We start from the raw sequence: 17,001 nt of genomic DNA, 5'->3' as shown, positions 1-17,001 counted from the left end.
GATTTTCCAAGCAAGTATACTGGAGTAGGTGGCCCTTTTCTTCTCCAGGGGACCTTCCCAATCCAAGGATTGAACCTGTGTCTCCTGCATTGGCAGACAGATTCCTTACCACTGAGCCACCTGGGAAGCCCCTTCCCTTGGTAGCCACATGATAAATATGTCAAATGAATGAACAAACAGATGGATGGATTCTACTTCTTGTTGCTTCTACATAGTGCTTTTAGGTTTTAGGGGCTTTCCCATCCCAGCTGGAGTATTTCTTTTGCTCTTCAAAATACCTTTTAGAAATGTTTCCCTGGCATTGCTTGGCTAGGTAGGGCTGCAGAGTATGAACTGACAGGTTTTACAGAGAGGCACTGGCCCAGTGACCCTTGAAAGTGAAAGTGGCTCCGTCGTGTCCAACTCTTTGTGACTCCATGGACTGTAGTCCATGGTATTCTCCAGGCCAGAATACTTGAGTGGGTAGCCTTTTCCCTTCTCCAGGGTATCTTCCCAACCTAGGGATCGAACCCAGGTCTCCTGCATTGCGGTGGATTCCTTACCAGCTGAGCTACAAGGGAAGCCCAAGAATACTGGAATGGGTAGCCTATCCCTTCTCCAGTGGTTCTTCCCGACCCAGGAATAGACCTGGGGTCTCCTGCATTGCAGGTGGATTCTTTACCAACTGAGCTATCAGGGAAGCCATGACCCTTGTAAGGGCCACAACAAAATGCATCGTTCTGTGTACCACCATTCTGGTCAAGGCCCAGTGACCGATGGGACAACAGCAGAGCACGATGGGGCCAGGGCTGTAGCTAGGACGCTTTGGTCCTGGAACTCACATTCCTTCAGTGGGGTCCCCTTTGGCTGACTTCCAGGGCCCAGGGGAAGGTGTGTCTGCCCGGAGGTGGGGCAGGCAGCACCCATAGGCAGGAAGTGAATGCCTAGCAGACCACTGCTGTTTGGTCTGCCAGGGAGGGGAGAAGCAAGCATGTGTACAGCCTCGCGGCTCTGACTCTCCCTCTCCTCAGGAAAGGGACAGTGCTGGGCGACTGGAGGAAGCTGAAGGCAGAAGAGAACCTGGAGCCAGTGTACAGAGTTCAAGTCCTGTTTGATGTGCCCATGAAACAGCCAGAGACAAAGCTGAGGGGGTAGCCAGGCCATCCTGCCCTAAGCTCAAAGCTGAGAAAGACCACGTTCTTATTTTCTGCCTTGGATTTGACAGGTTTAGGGGACCCTGTTCCTACCTGCAAGAGACAGAGAACAAATGCCTAAGGAATCCTTTGGCACGGAGGACCAAATTCTCCTTCATTTCTCCTTCCGCCCAGTTCCCCAGGATGAAACATCACTGCATCAAGCGTCCAAGTTCTGTTGGCCCGCTCACCCCCTGCCCTGCCTCCAGCCCCCAGGGGAGCACCCCCACCCCCACCTGCTTGAGGAGGCTACAAAAGCTCCCCTGGGAGCCAGGCAGGGCTGCCATAACCAGTAGCCTGTAATTAACCAAGACAGAGCTTGCCGAGAGGAGACCCAAGCCAGTTTTCCTTGGATTGTTCGAAGGACGTTCCCCAGGGCTGAAATGACCTAGAGCTTAAGAAGGGTGGGGAGAAAACAAACACACGCTGGAGCAGGAGTCTAACCTTCAAGAGCAGCTTGTCAGACTACAAAGTGGTCTGATGCGTGTTCTGTGTGTGCGCTTCTGTTGGTTGTTTCCTTTGATGCAAGGGGCTGCTGACGGGGATGGTGTCGGAGGCAGGACAACACTGGAATTCGGTCGTTACAGGGCTGGGGCACTATATTTTAGGGGGAACAGGGGCCACAACGTTCAAAGGAATGAAGGAAGACTTCCACGTCTCCAAACCAACATCGCCTGCCCAGTCCTGTCTGTCTTCCTCTGTACCTATCTGCAGTTCCTAGGTCTCATTGCCACTACCCTCTACTCCATCCCACTGGGTTTAAATTAGGTCCTTTTGCTCTGCTCATATTTGCCCCTGGGTTCCCAGGAGGATGCTTACCTAGGAGAAGAGAGATCTGAAACTTTGTGAGCTCAGTAGGCAGCTGGGTCCACCGGAAAAGGGGAGAGGCAGAAAGAAGGGTTTTCTAACGAGGAGAGCTAATGGGAAGATTGTGTGCTCTGGAGCGGGACAAACTTGGATTTCAATCCTAACTTTGCTCTTAACGAAGAGCAAAGATGTGTGATCTTGGGGAAATCACTTCTCTCTCTGTGGTTCAGTTTCCTCTTGTAAAATGAAGAGATCGCTTCCTTAATATGGCTAGTCTGGATCAGAAATAACATCTAGGAAACTCCTCGTAGAAAGTCAAATAAATCGCACCCACGGCTTGGGATCCTACAGGAAGGGAGCTGGTGTAGGGATGGACTCAAAGATATTTGTCCTATGACTCCAGAATTCTGGACAATGGAGGGTAGATTCTAAGTCCTGAATGGAATTACTTCCCACGGAGAATCATTCCCAAAGAATCTGGCTCTGCTGCAACCACTGATGCTTCATCCTGGAAGCAACTTGGGAGGGAGACCTGGCCCCTGCCCTCTTGTTCTTTCCTTTCAGAGAAAATGGACTTCACCCTGCTTTTCTGCCACTTCCTCTGACTCCCTGACCAGCTATTTACCTCCCCAAGATGCTCTGCTCCTGAGAGTGTAGTGATAACGCTGGGAGTCAGGTGAGTTTTCACCTCCCAGCTTGTCCCCATCATCGATTTGGTCTCAAGTCAAACAGACGCTAGCTTTCCCCTATTTAATTTGGCTGAAGGAAGAGGGCCAGTCCTCAGACGATCAAATATGGGTCACTGGGAGACTTCTCCCTACCCCCAGGCTACATAATTATTTATTTAAAAATAATTAACCAAAGGTATCCACAGGAAACAAAAGCCTGCTTTACATGGGAGCCTGGCAGGAGGGAGGCGAGAGCCATTTGTTAGTATAGCCAAGGCTGCAGCGCCTTGCAGTCCTTGTTTTCTCCCCTAGCAGAACCTCATTATGGGAGAAATGTAACAGGGAGATGCTCTCGAAAGGCAAATGGTCCTAGACCTCCGCACCCTCCTTGAAGGACCTCTGGTTAAGAGACAGTGTCTGGCTGGGGACTAGGGGATCTCTGTTTTGAGCTCAGCTCTGCCATCAGTGTATTGGGTGAGCTCCAGCCCCCCTTCAGCTCTCAGTCAGAGGACTGCCTGCTTTGGTCGGGGGTGGGGGGGCGGGGAGGAGGAGCTTTTACCACTGCAAAGTGGGGTGGGAAGCAAGTGATTTTTTTTTCAAGTATCACAATGTTTATTGATGGATACAAGTATATAAAATCAGAGCATGAACATGACCTGATAAATTAAGCAGACTTAATACCACTTGCTGCTACTGCTGCTGCTAAGTCGCTTCAGTCGTGTCCGACTCTGTGCGACCCCATAGACGGTGGCCCACCAGGCTCCCCCGTCCCTGGGATTCTCCAGGCAAGAACACTGGAGTGGGTTGCCATTTCCTTCTCTAATGCATGAAAGTGAAAAGTGAAAGTGAAGTCGCTCAGTCGTGTCCGACTCTTTGCAACCCCATGGTCTGCAGCCTACCAGGCTCCTCTGTCCATGGGATTTTCCAGGCAAGAGTACTGGAGTGGGGTGCCATTGCCTTCTCCATAATACCACTTACTAAGAGTGAAAGTGTTAGTTGCTCAGTTGTGTCAGACTCTCTGCAACCCCACAGACTGTAGCCCGCCGCCAGGCTCTTCTGTCCATGGGACTCTCCAGACAAGAGTATTGGAGTGGGTTGCCATTTCCTTCTCCAGGGGATCTTGCCGGCCTAAGGATTGAACCTGGGTCTTCTGCATTGAAGGCAGATTCTTTACCGTCTAAGCCACCAGGAAACCCACAGCTAAGAGGGACCAGTTCAAAGTCTCACCATTTCTTTCACACCTACAAAGACCACTTTAAGGGCATTTATTATGATCTCTCAAAACTGATCAGTTCTGTGCAAGGAAACCATGTTTCTTTTAAAAAGACCTGCGCACTTGCCCAGGCTCAAGGATATTAAAATGTCTCACATAAAGCCCATTACTAGAGGTAGAAATACCTCTACCAGTACTGGTGCTAGTGGTGGACCCCAGAGGAGGGCATGGCACCCCACCCCAGTGTTCTTGCCTGGAGAACCCCATGGACAGAGGAGCCTGGCAGGCTGCTGTCTATGGGGTCGCAGAGTCAGACATGACTGACTAAGCACAGCACAGTGGTAAAGAACCCACCTGCCAACCCAGGAAACATAAGAGACCGGGGTTCGATACCTGAGTTGGCAAGATCCCCTGGAGGAGGGCATGGCAACCCACCAGTATTCTTGCCTGGAGAACCCCATGGACAGGGAAGTCTGGTGGGCTACAGTCCCTAGGGTTGCAAAGAATCAGACGTGACTAAAGCACCTTAGCACACATGTGCACTTGCCCAGGCTCATGGATATTAAAATCGAGCACATAAAGCCCATTACTGGATGTAGAAATACAGCAATATACTATTACAGCAACAAACATCAATTACAGTTAAGAATTTTTCTGTAACAGCCAAATGGATAATTAACTATTGCAACAACCTGCTCCAGGCGCACCTGTAACCTTTCCTGCTGATGCTTCTCTCACCAAGAATTTGGCAATCACTCAGGCTCCTGAGAGGGAGGCCGTAATGGGCCAGCCGCCTTAAAAGGGGATGCCGAGGTGAAGGGTAATATCACAAGGTCTCTGCCCCCGGCAAGACCAGCCATGTGTTCTTCTTAGAGGATGGAGAGGCCAGGTCCTTGTGTATTTCACAAACTCAGAAGAGGGCTCGAAAGGAGAACCGAAGCAGAATAGGCTCTGGTGCCAGGTGACCCGGGTTTAGATCCTGATTCTACCACATAAGAGCTGTGTGACCTTGGGGGAATTACTTAACCTCTCTGATCTTTGGTTTCTTTATTGTTAACGGTTTCCATCTCTTCAGTCACTGGGGAAAAGACTGGATGTGTTAACAGGTGTGAAATTACCCAGATCATGTTTGGCATATAACAGTTACTTGAGACACATCTGTTTCTCCTGAGGGGGGATGGTCTTTGTCTAAAAGGCATTTTTAGGAAGATTGAATTTACAGAACTCAGAATCCTGTGCCAGGCACCATGGCAGGAAGCCTGGAAGAAGTGGAATGGCATCTTCCCTTCTCTGAAAATGAACATATGACACTCTGGTTTAACAGTGGCTGGCTAAAGGTGCCAGGCAGATAGCCACAGAGCTCCCACAGGAGCAATGAGAAGGCCAGAGAGTGGCCACGTATTTCCCACTCAATTCCTGGTTTCAATTCAGTTAATTGTCCACATCCCTATCACTGGCCCTAAGAACCACAGCAAATGTGTCCAGCAGCAAAAAGCTGGTATCTAGAGACATCCCTGAGGCCTTGGTGAGGAGGTGTCAACTCTCGCCTGTTTCCAGTCCTCAGCATCATGGGAGATGATGCTGTTTCTGAATTGCCAACAGCATGTGGGACAGAGACAAATCACTTGGTTTCTATCCAGTATGGCTGCAAGCTTGTGGTTTCAGAAGCCAGCCTCTCTCCATGCCCTGCATTCCTGCACCCACACCCATCTCCAGGGCACTCTTCACATTGCTGCACGTCGGGATTTCTTTCTAGAACAAAACTGCACCATCGCACTGCCCTGTTTGGACACTTAACACGGCTCTTCACTCCCTCCTGGAAAAGCCCCTACGCCTGAGACTGGCAGAATTGGGCCATTACGACTCCGTTCTGCCTTATTTGTGTCGTCTGTCACCACATCCCAGACAGTCATGTCAGAACCCTGCCATCTGCTGCCTCCGTGCCTTTGCTTATGCTGTTCCCTGTGTCTGGAATGCTCTTCCCTGCTTCTCCATGTCCCATCCTTTAAGCAGGCTAAATGTCACCTCTTCCGTGAAGCTCTTCTAGATTCATCCAGTAGTTATCTCTTCTATCCTTTGTATTCTACATGCAGTAGTGACTGACAGCAGAGGCTGGTCACCTGCACAGAAATGCTTGGATGATATGTCTCCTTCTCTGTCTCTCTTAAAGGAAGAGATGACTTTTTACTCATTCGTGCATCCTCAGAACCTAGCAGAGCAGCTGATGTGTGAATATTTACTGAATGAGAGAATAAGCCCTTAGGTGCTTTGAGCATCCCAGCCCCAGAACATGGGAGCATCCCTTCCGGCAGAAGGACAAAATACAGTCAGTGCTGTGCTAATATTGATACTAAAAGTGTGGATTGGGGGAATTCCCTGGCAGTCCAGTGGTTAGGATGCTGTGATTTCACTATCCAGGGCGTGGGTTCAGTCCTTGATTGGGGAACTAAGATCTCGCAAGCTTTGTGGCAAGGCCAAATTAAACAAAAGTGTGGATTGACTCTGGGCTTCCCTGGTGGCTCAGATGGTAAAGAATCTGCCTGCAATGCAGGAGACCCAGGTTCAATCCCTGGGTTGGGAAGATTCCCTGGAGAAGGAAATGGCAACCCACTCCAGTGTTCTTGCCTGGAGAATCCCATGGACAGAGGAGCCTGGTGGCAGACTACAGTCCATGGGGTCGCTAAGGGTCGGACACGACTGAGCAACTAACACACACACAAGGATGGGCTTCAATTCGATTGATATATTAGGGAATAACTTGAGTGTAACATCCATTTCAGAAATCTGCATCCAGCTTAATGGAGCCACAATAGAAAAACACTACAGTTTTTTTAAAAGCTTTTTTTTTTTTTAAAATTAAAGTATCATTGATTTACAGTGTTCTGTTAATTTCTGCTGTACAGCAAAGTGACTTAATTATATACATATATATATTCTTTTTCTATATTATTTTCCATTCTGGGTTATCCCAGGATATTGAATAGAGTTCCCTGTGTTAAACAGTAGGGCCTGGTTTATCCATTCACATAGGAATACACTAAATGCACGCGTGCACACACACACACACACACACACACACTCTCACACCCTTCAAACATGTCAATTCACTGCATGTGCCATAGCCACATCCATCCACATCATTTGAAGTTACAACTTTCCTTCCGATTTCAGATAAGTCTCTGCCCACCACCTCAATAATTCACCAGCTTCGCCGCTTCCGACACCCACTTCAATAGGCAAACTTCAGAACTTTCTCAAGGTAAAGTGCCATATTTATTGTTGCACAGCGTTTATGTATTTCCTAAGCATTTAACAGGTGTAAAACTGCTAATGTTTTTTTATTAGACTCTTATCTTTTTTAAAAGGTGTCACTGACGAAGTTTTTGAGTGTTGTGCCCTTAACCCCATTTTTTTTCCCATAAGCACTGCAAATTTTATTGTGTGACCTTGCAAAGCACGGTGGTTTTTACGATGGCTATGTCGGGTTCTAGAAAACTGAATGCGGCCCTATCTTCAAAGATGGATGCAACCGCCTGTCAGGAGGACCCTGGGGAGGAGCTGCCTAGGGTGTAATTAACCACAGGAACTTTCCATACCAGTGCTTCAGGAGCTCAGAACTACCCCCCGCAGAGCTCTCGACAAGTTTCAAAAAACAGTTTAGGAGTTTGGGATTAACATATACACACTACTAAATACAAACGAGATAAGCAACAAAGACCTACTGAATAGTGCAGGGAACTATACCCAATATTTTGTAATAAACTATAGGGGAGAAACCTGAAAAAGAATCTATGTATGTATTACTGAATCACTTTGCTGTACACCTGAAACTAATCAAAATTGTAAATTAACTATCATTTTTTTTTGTCTGTCCCATGTACCCTTTGTTTACAAAGTCCTTCCACAATTCATTTTTCATCCCATCAACTCTATGAGGAAGAAAGTAGACAGGACTTGTCTAGACTGGATACATAAAGCTGAGTCTTGTGGCTCCAGAGAGCCAGGGCACCACGCTCCTCGGGATGAGCTAGGGCAAAGTGCCGTCTTTCTCTACTCTTGACCCCCCATCTTCTGACTCATGTAGTCCACTCAACAGGAGGATCTAACCTGACCATCTCCTCCCATTTGTCAAAACTTTGTTCTTTATACTTCAGTTTTTCTGTGTGTGTGCGTGTGTGTGTGTGCAGTCAGTCTTGTTCAACTATTTGTGACCCCATGGACTGTAGCCCGCCAGGGTCCTCTGTCCATGGGAATTTCCAGGCAAGAATACTGGAATGGGTTGCCATTTCCTCCTCCAGGGGAATCTTCCTGACCCCGGGGATCAAATTTGTGTATCCTGCAGCTTCTGCACTGGCATGTAGGTTTTTTTTTTTACCACTGAGCCACTTGGGAATCTCACTTCAATTTTTTTAAATGGTGAAAAAAAGACCAGTTGAGACCCCAATTCCATAGTTCTAGAAATCAACTGGGCACCAGTGTCCAGCCACTTTAAACTCATACTCTGCCTCTCTGCTTTGACTTTCTGATGATTCCTGGCCCGTCAATTTCTGGGCCTCAACATTTTTGTCTATAACCTGGGCATGCAGATCTCCCTTCCTCAGAAGCCAGAATGATAAATGAATAAAACGAAGTTAGAAAAAAATATATAAAGTTAGGAAAGCTCTAGGTTTTCCTGGAAAAGAAAATGCTGGGCAAACAGAAGAGCAGTGTCAGTTTAGAAAGTATGACCAGAATTGCTCTTTTATAGAAAGAAGCAAAGAGGTGGGGTCTCCTGGGCAGTGAGAGAGGCTCAGCTTGACCCCATGTGGGGGTCCCTTTCACTGGGGTCTGTAAGCTGCACCCAGAATCCGGTGGGATGCCTTTCACCCTTGACATTTCCAAGCCAATCACCCATCCCTGATAATGCAGGAATGTTCCTCTGGCTGGTGGACCTCTGCCAGCTCAAGGGCTCGTCCCAGCCACCAACAGAGTAAACATTACTCAACCGACCAGGGCCCTGTCACACACATTCTTCCCCTGTGTTCCTAACCTCACGCAGAGCACAGCCCGGCCCTGTCGGGTCTGGAAATGGGAATCGAAAAATCAGGCAGGAGCGAGAGTGCAGAGGAGAAAGAGCTTCCAGAAAGGAAACAACCACGTCCATCAATTATAAGCAGACAGAGCTGTCTTCCCTGTGAAGTCAAAACACACTGGGCTGGCGGGGGTGGTGGCTGCGACAGAAAGGAATTAAGCCAGTCTTGATGGGTCCAGTACCGCATCCTTATAAGTCCTCTCCTCCTTTTCCTAAAGAGGAGCCACTTTTTAATTTTTAGTTGCCGCCTGTGGGATCTTGAGTTGAGGCACGTGAACTCAGTAGCGGCATGTGGGATCTGGTTCCCTGACCAGGGATCAAACCCTGGTCCCCTGCATTGAGACCCCAGTCGTAGCCCCTGGACCACGAGGGAAGTCCCGAGGAGTTCCCTTTCTTGAGGAGAGAGGCAGAGACACAAATTATTCAGACTGGTGAACTTATAAGACACTCATTTGGGGATGAAAGAATGTGAACAATTCCCCCGGCTTGAAATTGAGAACTCAAAACTTGAAAACTTTCCAAGAGGCTGGCATTGCTGCCTCAGTTTCCTCGCTGGCCACACAGGACCATCGCCGGTTCTTATTAACATTTTCTTCTCTCCGAGGATACAGATGGATGTTTGCCAAAGATTAAAAATCTGAAAGCCTGGGAGTAAAAATCTGAGGCAAGATGAAAGCAATTTAAACACGGGGCTGGCTTCAATTCCAGATCTCTTTCTCCCCGAGGTGGCTTAGTTAGGAGTCCAATTCAAAAGAGGAGAAACACAGACAGGCCTGCGGGGACGGTAAACATTCTTGAACTCAAGGAGTAAAAGTTGAGTGATACTTCAGGGAAGCCCACAAACTGGTTTTCTTATAAAAATCAAAGCAAACGTAACCAAGGAAAGAAAAAGGCTTCTATCAAAAGCATCTTGGCTGAGAAAAGAAGCAAATGTGCATGCACCTGAGAAATGGCTCAGGTAGGGAGGTGGACAGGGCGCCAGCAACTCCGCCTGTCCTCCGCACAAAGCCCAGCTTGGCCACCACACCTGCTCCTTAGCAGAGAGAGGGTTTCTGCTGGCAAACGCCAGAGGGTTTGCAGGGAGCACGCCAGCCTGGAGATGCAATTGCAGGTGGAAGCCACCCGGGTTAACCCTCGAGAAGCTGAGAGGTCTTCACACCTGTAAGTGTTTTACACGGTCTGCTTCTCAGTGGGTTCCAGATGCCCACTGGACAGAGTGGAAAGCCAAGGTTCAAAGAGGAAGAAGTCATTTTCACCACCTCTTACCTAGGGTCTCCCAGCAAAGAAGAGCTATTCTAAAGCTGACCTCTCTCCTTTCCTGAAAGCCCCACATTGACCCCAGATACACACTGACCCCAGAATGAACCTCGGGGCTTCCCAGGTGGCGCTAGCGGTAAAGAACCTGCCTGCTAATGCAGGAGACATAAGAGACACGGGTTCGAATCCTAGGTCAGGATGATCCCCTGGAGGAGGGCATGGCAACCCACTCCAGTATTCTTGCCTGGAGACTCCCATGGACAGAGAAGCCTAGCAGACTACAGTCCATGGGGTCGCAAAGAGTCAGATACAACTGAAGTGACTTGGCATACACACACATGCTGAGCCTCCCATGATAATGCACAAATAGTTTGAAATGACTTTGCCTCTTTTCTTGTTTCTTGGCTGCATCTCTCACTGGAACATAAGCCCGATGAGGGCAGGACCTTGTCTGTCTTCTCCACAATCTCCTTCCTCAGAACCTTGCACAGACTATGCTCTGCCCTCGATAAGAGGACATGAGGAATGAATGCATGACCTGCCCTTCAACCTGACCAAGCAGTGGAGAAGTGACGACAGTATCACTGATCCTCTGAATCTCTTGAGTTTTCTGAGGTTGATGAGACACATGTATTTTTAAGGAGGAAGAAGGGGGACTGAGAGAGATGGAGAGAGAGAGATTAAAATACAATCAAAATGAAGAGAGAGCATTGATGCATTTCAGCAACTTCACGTTGGAAGGTGCGAAATGCGGGTGCCTAGGAGTAAGTATGACACAGCAGCTCTTTCTTTTCCCACCGGAGACCCCAGATAGTGCTTTATCTAGAGTGGAAAGAGCCAGTGGGATGCCTGTGGGGAGCCTACCCATTCCCCACTTCCTTTTTTTAAAAAAAGCTTTTTATTTTATATTGGAGTATGGCCAATTAACAGGGTTGTGACAGTCTTGGGTGGACAGTGAATGGAATCAGTCATACATATATGTGTATCCATCTCCCCCAGACTCCCTCTCATCCAGGCTGCCACATAACATTAAGCAGCTCCTGGTGCTAGACAGTAGGTTATCCATTTCAGATATAGCAGTGTGCCCATGTTTATTCCGACCTCCTTAACTATCCCTCCCTCTCCCATCCTTCCCATCCTTCCCTACCTCTTGAGGCCTAAGCATATACAAGGGGCCTTTAACAGCGTGGGAATAGGCACCTCCATTAACACGAGCTGACCATTTCTAAAGGGTTTAGGCTGCTGGCAGGAACCCCAAATTTAGTCTTGCCATGTTAGAATGCAGTTTTAGGCCCCTTGGGTTAATTCGGGGGTCAGGAGGATCAATTACTGGGGATTTACCATGGCAACCTGGGTAACTCAAACGGCTTTTTCTCTAGAGGAGTCTAAGGTGAAACTAAGAAGGGTTAACGATGGACATCGTTAGGCCTAAAGGCTGTGGGGGCAGACAGAGGCCTGCCGCAGTCTGGCTCCTGGGGTTTCCTTTCTGAGAGGCTGCCTTTGCTGGCAGGGTAATGTGGCTGCAACAAAGGCCCCCTCAGCTGGGCTGACGGGGAGAATCATGACGCTCCTGGTGGGGCTGGGGAACGGGGAGGGCCATAAAGTCATCAGCAGACTGAGACACTGGGTGTCCACATAAAAGTGAGGGCCCATAAACAGACATCAGTATTGTGACTGAAGGGCTAATAAAACTGCCTTAGAAGAGAGAGGTTTTCCACTGCGACCTATTCATACGCAGGACCCTACTGGGAGGTGATACCCGAGAAGAAGATCCTTGGAGGCCTGGCAAGTGTCAGAACTGCCTCATTATGGGATGCTTGCCTGGCCAGACCCCAGCCCCTTTCTCACTGCCGTGGAGGGCAGCTCCAGCATCACTGTCATCACCATCACCATCATCAGCGACAGACAGCCCCGTATCACCCGGCAGGCCTGCGGATGCTGGGCCAGGGAGCAGCAGGTGCTGGGCACTGAGGCCACGAACGTGGATGATCACTGGCTTCCACTGACCGGGAGCACCAGCAACGTGTGTAGGGAGCACCCCGAGACCTGATAGCTGCTTGGTTTCCTTCCTGTCTCTCCATGTGACTGGTAGGCAGTAAGTCCCATCCCTTTCTAGACCTCAGTAGCTCAACGGAAACTCAGGAAGAGTGATTCTTGCTCTTTTCTTGCCCCAAGGGATGCTGGTAAGAGATGATAAAGGGAAGTAATCTAGAGTGAAGTACGTCGGACAGAGAAAGACACATACCCTATGATATCACTTATACGTAGAATCTTTAAAAAAAAAAAAAAAGAGTACAAATGAACTTACCTACAAAACAGAAATAGAGTTACAGATGTAGACCCCAAACTTATGGTCACCAGGGGTGGGAGGGAGGGATAAACTGGGAGATTGGGACTGGCAAATACACACTACTGTATATAGAACAGATAACTAATAAAGACCTACTGTACAGCACAGGGAACTCCACTCAGTGCTCTGTAATGGCCTAAACGGGAAAAGAACCTACAAAAATGAATAGATATGTATCCACCTGCAATGCGGGAGACCTGGGTTCGATCCCTGGGTCGGGAAGATCCCCTGGAGAAGGGAAAGGCTACCCACTCCAGTACTCTGGCCTGGAGAATTCCATGGACTCTATAGTCCACGGGGTCCCAAAAAGTTGGACACGACTGAGCGACTTTCACTTTCACTCTTTCATGTATATATAAATGATTCACTTTGCTGTACACTTGAAACTAACACAACATTATAAAATCAACTATACTCCAATATAAATTTTTTGAAAAAGGAAGTCATCTAGTAGAACTAAACTGAACTAGTAATCCAAGCTAGTACACCAAACTAGGACAAGCTAAATTAGTAGAACTTAAGGGAGAAAGAATAATAACTTGTTCTTTGAAGACTTCCTGGTAGTGTTTAACAGTGAGTGATTTTTTTTTGGTGAACTGTATACTTCAGTTAAGCAGTATTCATGGAAGTGGAGCTGAATGACATTGTTCCTAGAAAGGGGAGAATATACTTTATATAATAATATGTACATACATTATGAATAGAATGAAAGTAATTTCACGTTCAGCTTGAAAGTGAATAAGAGACTTATAAAGCAGGGCATTTACGTATGAGGCTTTTGGATAGGAAGCTGTCTGGAAGAGATACTGTCAGTCCACAAATACATAGAAGGTGTATCGTGTGCCAGGCACGGGGCTGTGGGCTGGAAACTCAGTGGTGAAAAAAGCCAACTTGGGCTTAGATGTCAGCACAGCCCACGTTTCTCTCACTCGGCATGCATGTTAAGCTCAGCATCTGTCTCTCTCCCTCCTGGATGAGCTGGAGTTTTAGCGGGTTCGGGGACGACCTTCTTCATGGTGAGAGTAAGACTGACTCGTCTTGTTTCTCTGTCTTTGACAGGTAGGAATGCAAACCCTACACTCCACCTGGAAATAGGAGTCTCAAAAAGGAGAAAAAGGCTCATTTCCACTTCCACCCCTAAGACATCCCGAGATAAATTAAGCTCCTATTTTGTATCCACCATGTAAACCGATGTTTCACAAATGGGAGTTGCTGTCTAGAGGTTTTCCATCTTTGCTAAGCAAGGACTCACTGGGCCTCACTGCCAGCCTGATCTGACAGGTGCCGACTGCAAAGATGCCCCCTGTAGCGGGCAGGGCCAGAAGGCCTGGGCAGGCATGCTGCCATTCAAAGGTCCTGAAAGTGTTAATTTTCAGCAGTTATAGGTGTCTCGTTTATATCCATTATAAATCTGTTTATTGTGACTGGCCCCACCCAATCTGCTGGAGCTGTAAAGCTCTAATGGTCCCTAATAAAGGTGGAAGGCACACAGTTCCTGAAATGGGGAAGGAGAAAGGGAGTGAGGGTGACCAGGAGGGAGAGAGGCAGATATGAGCTTAACAATAAAATATCACAATGGCCAAATTCCCTCTGCAGCTTCAAACAGCAGAGCCCCGGAGCCCCAGTCTCCAAATAATAACCTGTCAGAGCTGAAAGGTCTCATCGGCCAGAATCTCTGAGATGTTAGACGATTGGTCCAAGGTCACCCCTGCTTCTCAGTGCCTCGGGGCTCCTGGATCCTAGTCTAGGACCCTCAGACCAGCTCTCTCACTTCTTCTACTTCGACAGGAGACCTTCAAGCCTGCCTCCAACCCCTTTAGACTCCAGCCTTGCCCCATCTAGCCTGTGATGTCCAGCCCTGACTATCCATCCACATCTCTTAGGGAATTATTGAAACTTCCCCTGCCTGTCCACTTATTCCATATTCTGACTCTAAAAGGAGTTGATGGGGGTCTGCGCGTGTGTTCAGTTGCTTAGATGTGTCCGACTCTTTGCGACCCCATAGCCTGCAGCCCACCAGACTCCTCTGTTCATGGGATTTTCCAGGCAAGAAACCTGGAGTGGGATGAAATGGCTTTCCTCCTACAGGGCTCACCCAGGGATCGAATCCGTGTCTCCTGCATCTCCTGCATTGGCAGGCAGGTTCTTTACCATTGAGACATCTGGGAAGCCCCAAAGATATAGGTACTTTTATAATAATAAGCTCCCCAGATGCCTTTGATGTGGCCTGGGAACAGATCTGAGAACCACAGATCTTGTCAATACTTGAGTTTTATTCTCCCTGATGTCTCCAATGACTAGCAGGGTTCATGAAAAGGGAAACTCTTCCAGGGTGAAACTGCAAACCACAACCTTGTCCAGAACTCAGGGAGAACCAAAGCTCTTCCTATCTCTTGACGCCCTGAGGGTACCTGAGTCAACCCAATAACTCCTTCCGGGTCAAGCACCACATGGGGGTGCTGGATGCATTTTATCATGTTTAAGCCTCAAATGATAGCCGGAAGGAGATATATATTATGATTCCCGTTTAACAAATGAAGAAACCAAGGCTCAGAGAGGCTAAGTCACTCATTTGAGGCCATATGGCCAGAGAGCGACTGAATCACAATTCAAGCCCAAGCTTGTCTGGGGTGCTATACCTTGCTACCCAGACACACCCCTCTGAGCATGGTCCTGACAAGGGACTGCCTGTGACCAGCTCGCCTGGGGGATGTGGACTTCCCTTAGGAAAGTCATTAGACACTAAAGAGCGTCTACATGCATGGTGTGTCTCCAGCTTGGCAGGGACATGCAGTGTACACGTGCTGAGAAATCTCTTGACTACCCGAGAGCACTGGAGAGACTGAGCCTTGCTGGTCAAGCTCCTCCGTGGCTGAACTCACACAGGTGTGGTTTGGACAGGGCTGCTGAAGCCAGACCAGAGGGTGCTAGGGAGGTGTCTTAAAGCAGATGGCTCAGGTAGAGGAACGTTGCTTCTAGAAATTCAGCCCTCAGGAGTATCTGAGGTTTCTGGCATTCACTGTGGGAACTGCGTCCACCCAACCCCTTCTTACTGCTCTTTTGCCTGAAGTTTGGGGAGCTTCCTTCCTAAGAACAAAGGTCATGAAGCTTCTCAGATTTGGCCTCCACCAGGAAAGCACCACACCCGCTCTAAATGGCAGGTTTCCAGGACTAATTACCAACAAGCAAGGATACTCACATCTTTCATTAAAGGAAAGGAATGCCTTATTAGGTGGAGAAAATTCAGGGTCATCTTATGTACCTGACCTTTTGCTACATGGTCATGACCCCCCTGTGCCCCATGGCCATCCATGGTTCTTCCCAGCTTTCTCTCACTGTTTAGCATCAATCCACTGAAACCTATGGCAATGGATGTGTGCTCAGTCACTCAGTCATGTACATATGACTCTTTGTGACCCCATGAACTGTAACCCACCAGGCTCCTCTGTCCATGGGATTTTGCAGGCAAGAATTGGAGGGGATTGTCATTTCCTCCTCCAGGGAATCTTCCTGACCCAGGGATCGAACCCAGGTCTCTTGCATGGCAGGTAGATGCTTTACTGCTGAGTCACTGGAAAAGCCCATGGTACTGCAAACGCCCTATGGCTATCACAGAGCAGTCCTTCCTGGAAGTAGGAAAGCCTTCCTCAGACCCAATTACTCCAAGAAGCCAGCCTGAGTCTGCCACAAACACAAAGATGATTATCTAGTAGAACTACTCAAATTGTCTGAAAGTCAAGATCGAAAGATAAGAGGAACAGAAGGAAAGAGGAATAACCCAAACCACTAAGCTCTGCCAGGACTGCTAATAGGTACCATTTATGAGAGCCTGCTACATCCTGGGTGCTTTACATATATTATCTCATTTAATCCTTTGGCATCTGCATGAGTTCAGTTCAGTTCAGTTCAGTCGCTCGGTCGTGTCTGACTCTTTGCGACCCCATGAATTGCAGCACGCCAGGCCTCCCTGTCCATCACCAACTCCCGGAGATCACTCAGACTCATGTCCATCGAGTCAGTGATGCCATCCAGACATCTCATCCTCTGTCGTCCCCTTCTCCTCCTGCCCCCAATCCCTCCCAGCATCAGAGTCTTTTCCAATGAGTCAACTCTTCGCATGAGGTGGCCAAAGTACTGGAGTTTCAGCTTTAGCATCATTCCTTCCAAAGAAATCCCAGGGCTGATCTCCTTCAGAATGGACTGGTCGGATCTCCTTGCAGTCCAAGGGACTCTCAAGAGTCTTCTCTAGCATCACAGTCCGAAGGCACTTCTGCACTCAGTCTTCTTTACTGCCCAACTCTCATATCTGTACATAACTACTGGAAAAACTATAGCCTGGAGTATCTTTAGCGTGTATTAAATGTCAGTGTTGTTGATAGTCAGACATCTATGGCACGGCCAGGCACTGGGGTTTTTAGAAGTCCTCCAGTTGATTCTAAGGTGCGGCGAGATTTAGGAACCGC

At 48.2% G+C, this 17,001-nt stretch overlaps 1 protein-coding gene across 1 annotated transcript in view; it reads right to left on the bottom strand.

The window, feature by feature from the left end:
- Nucleotides 1–17,001, bottom strand: part of HNF1B (HNF1 homeobox B) — a 62,032-nt gene that overhangs the window by 24,697 nt on the left and 20,334 nt on the right.

Source organism: Bos mutus, chromosome 19 (assembly GCF_027580195.1).
Source record: "Bos mutus isolate GX-2022 chromosome 19, NWIPB_WYAK_1.1, whole genome shotgun sequence".
In the NCBI taxonomy this organism is placed as follows: domain Eukaryota; kingdom Metazoa; phylum Chordata; class Mammalia; order Artiodactyla; family Bovidae; genus Bos; species Bos mutus.
The sequence above is the reverse complement of the archived record's forward strand: the minus strand, read 5'-3'. Positions and strand labels throughout refer to the sequence as shown.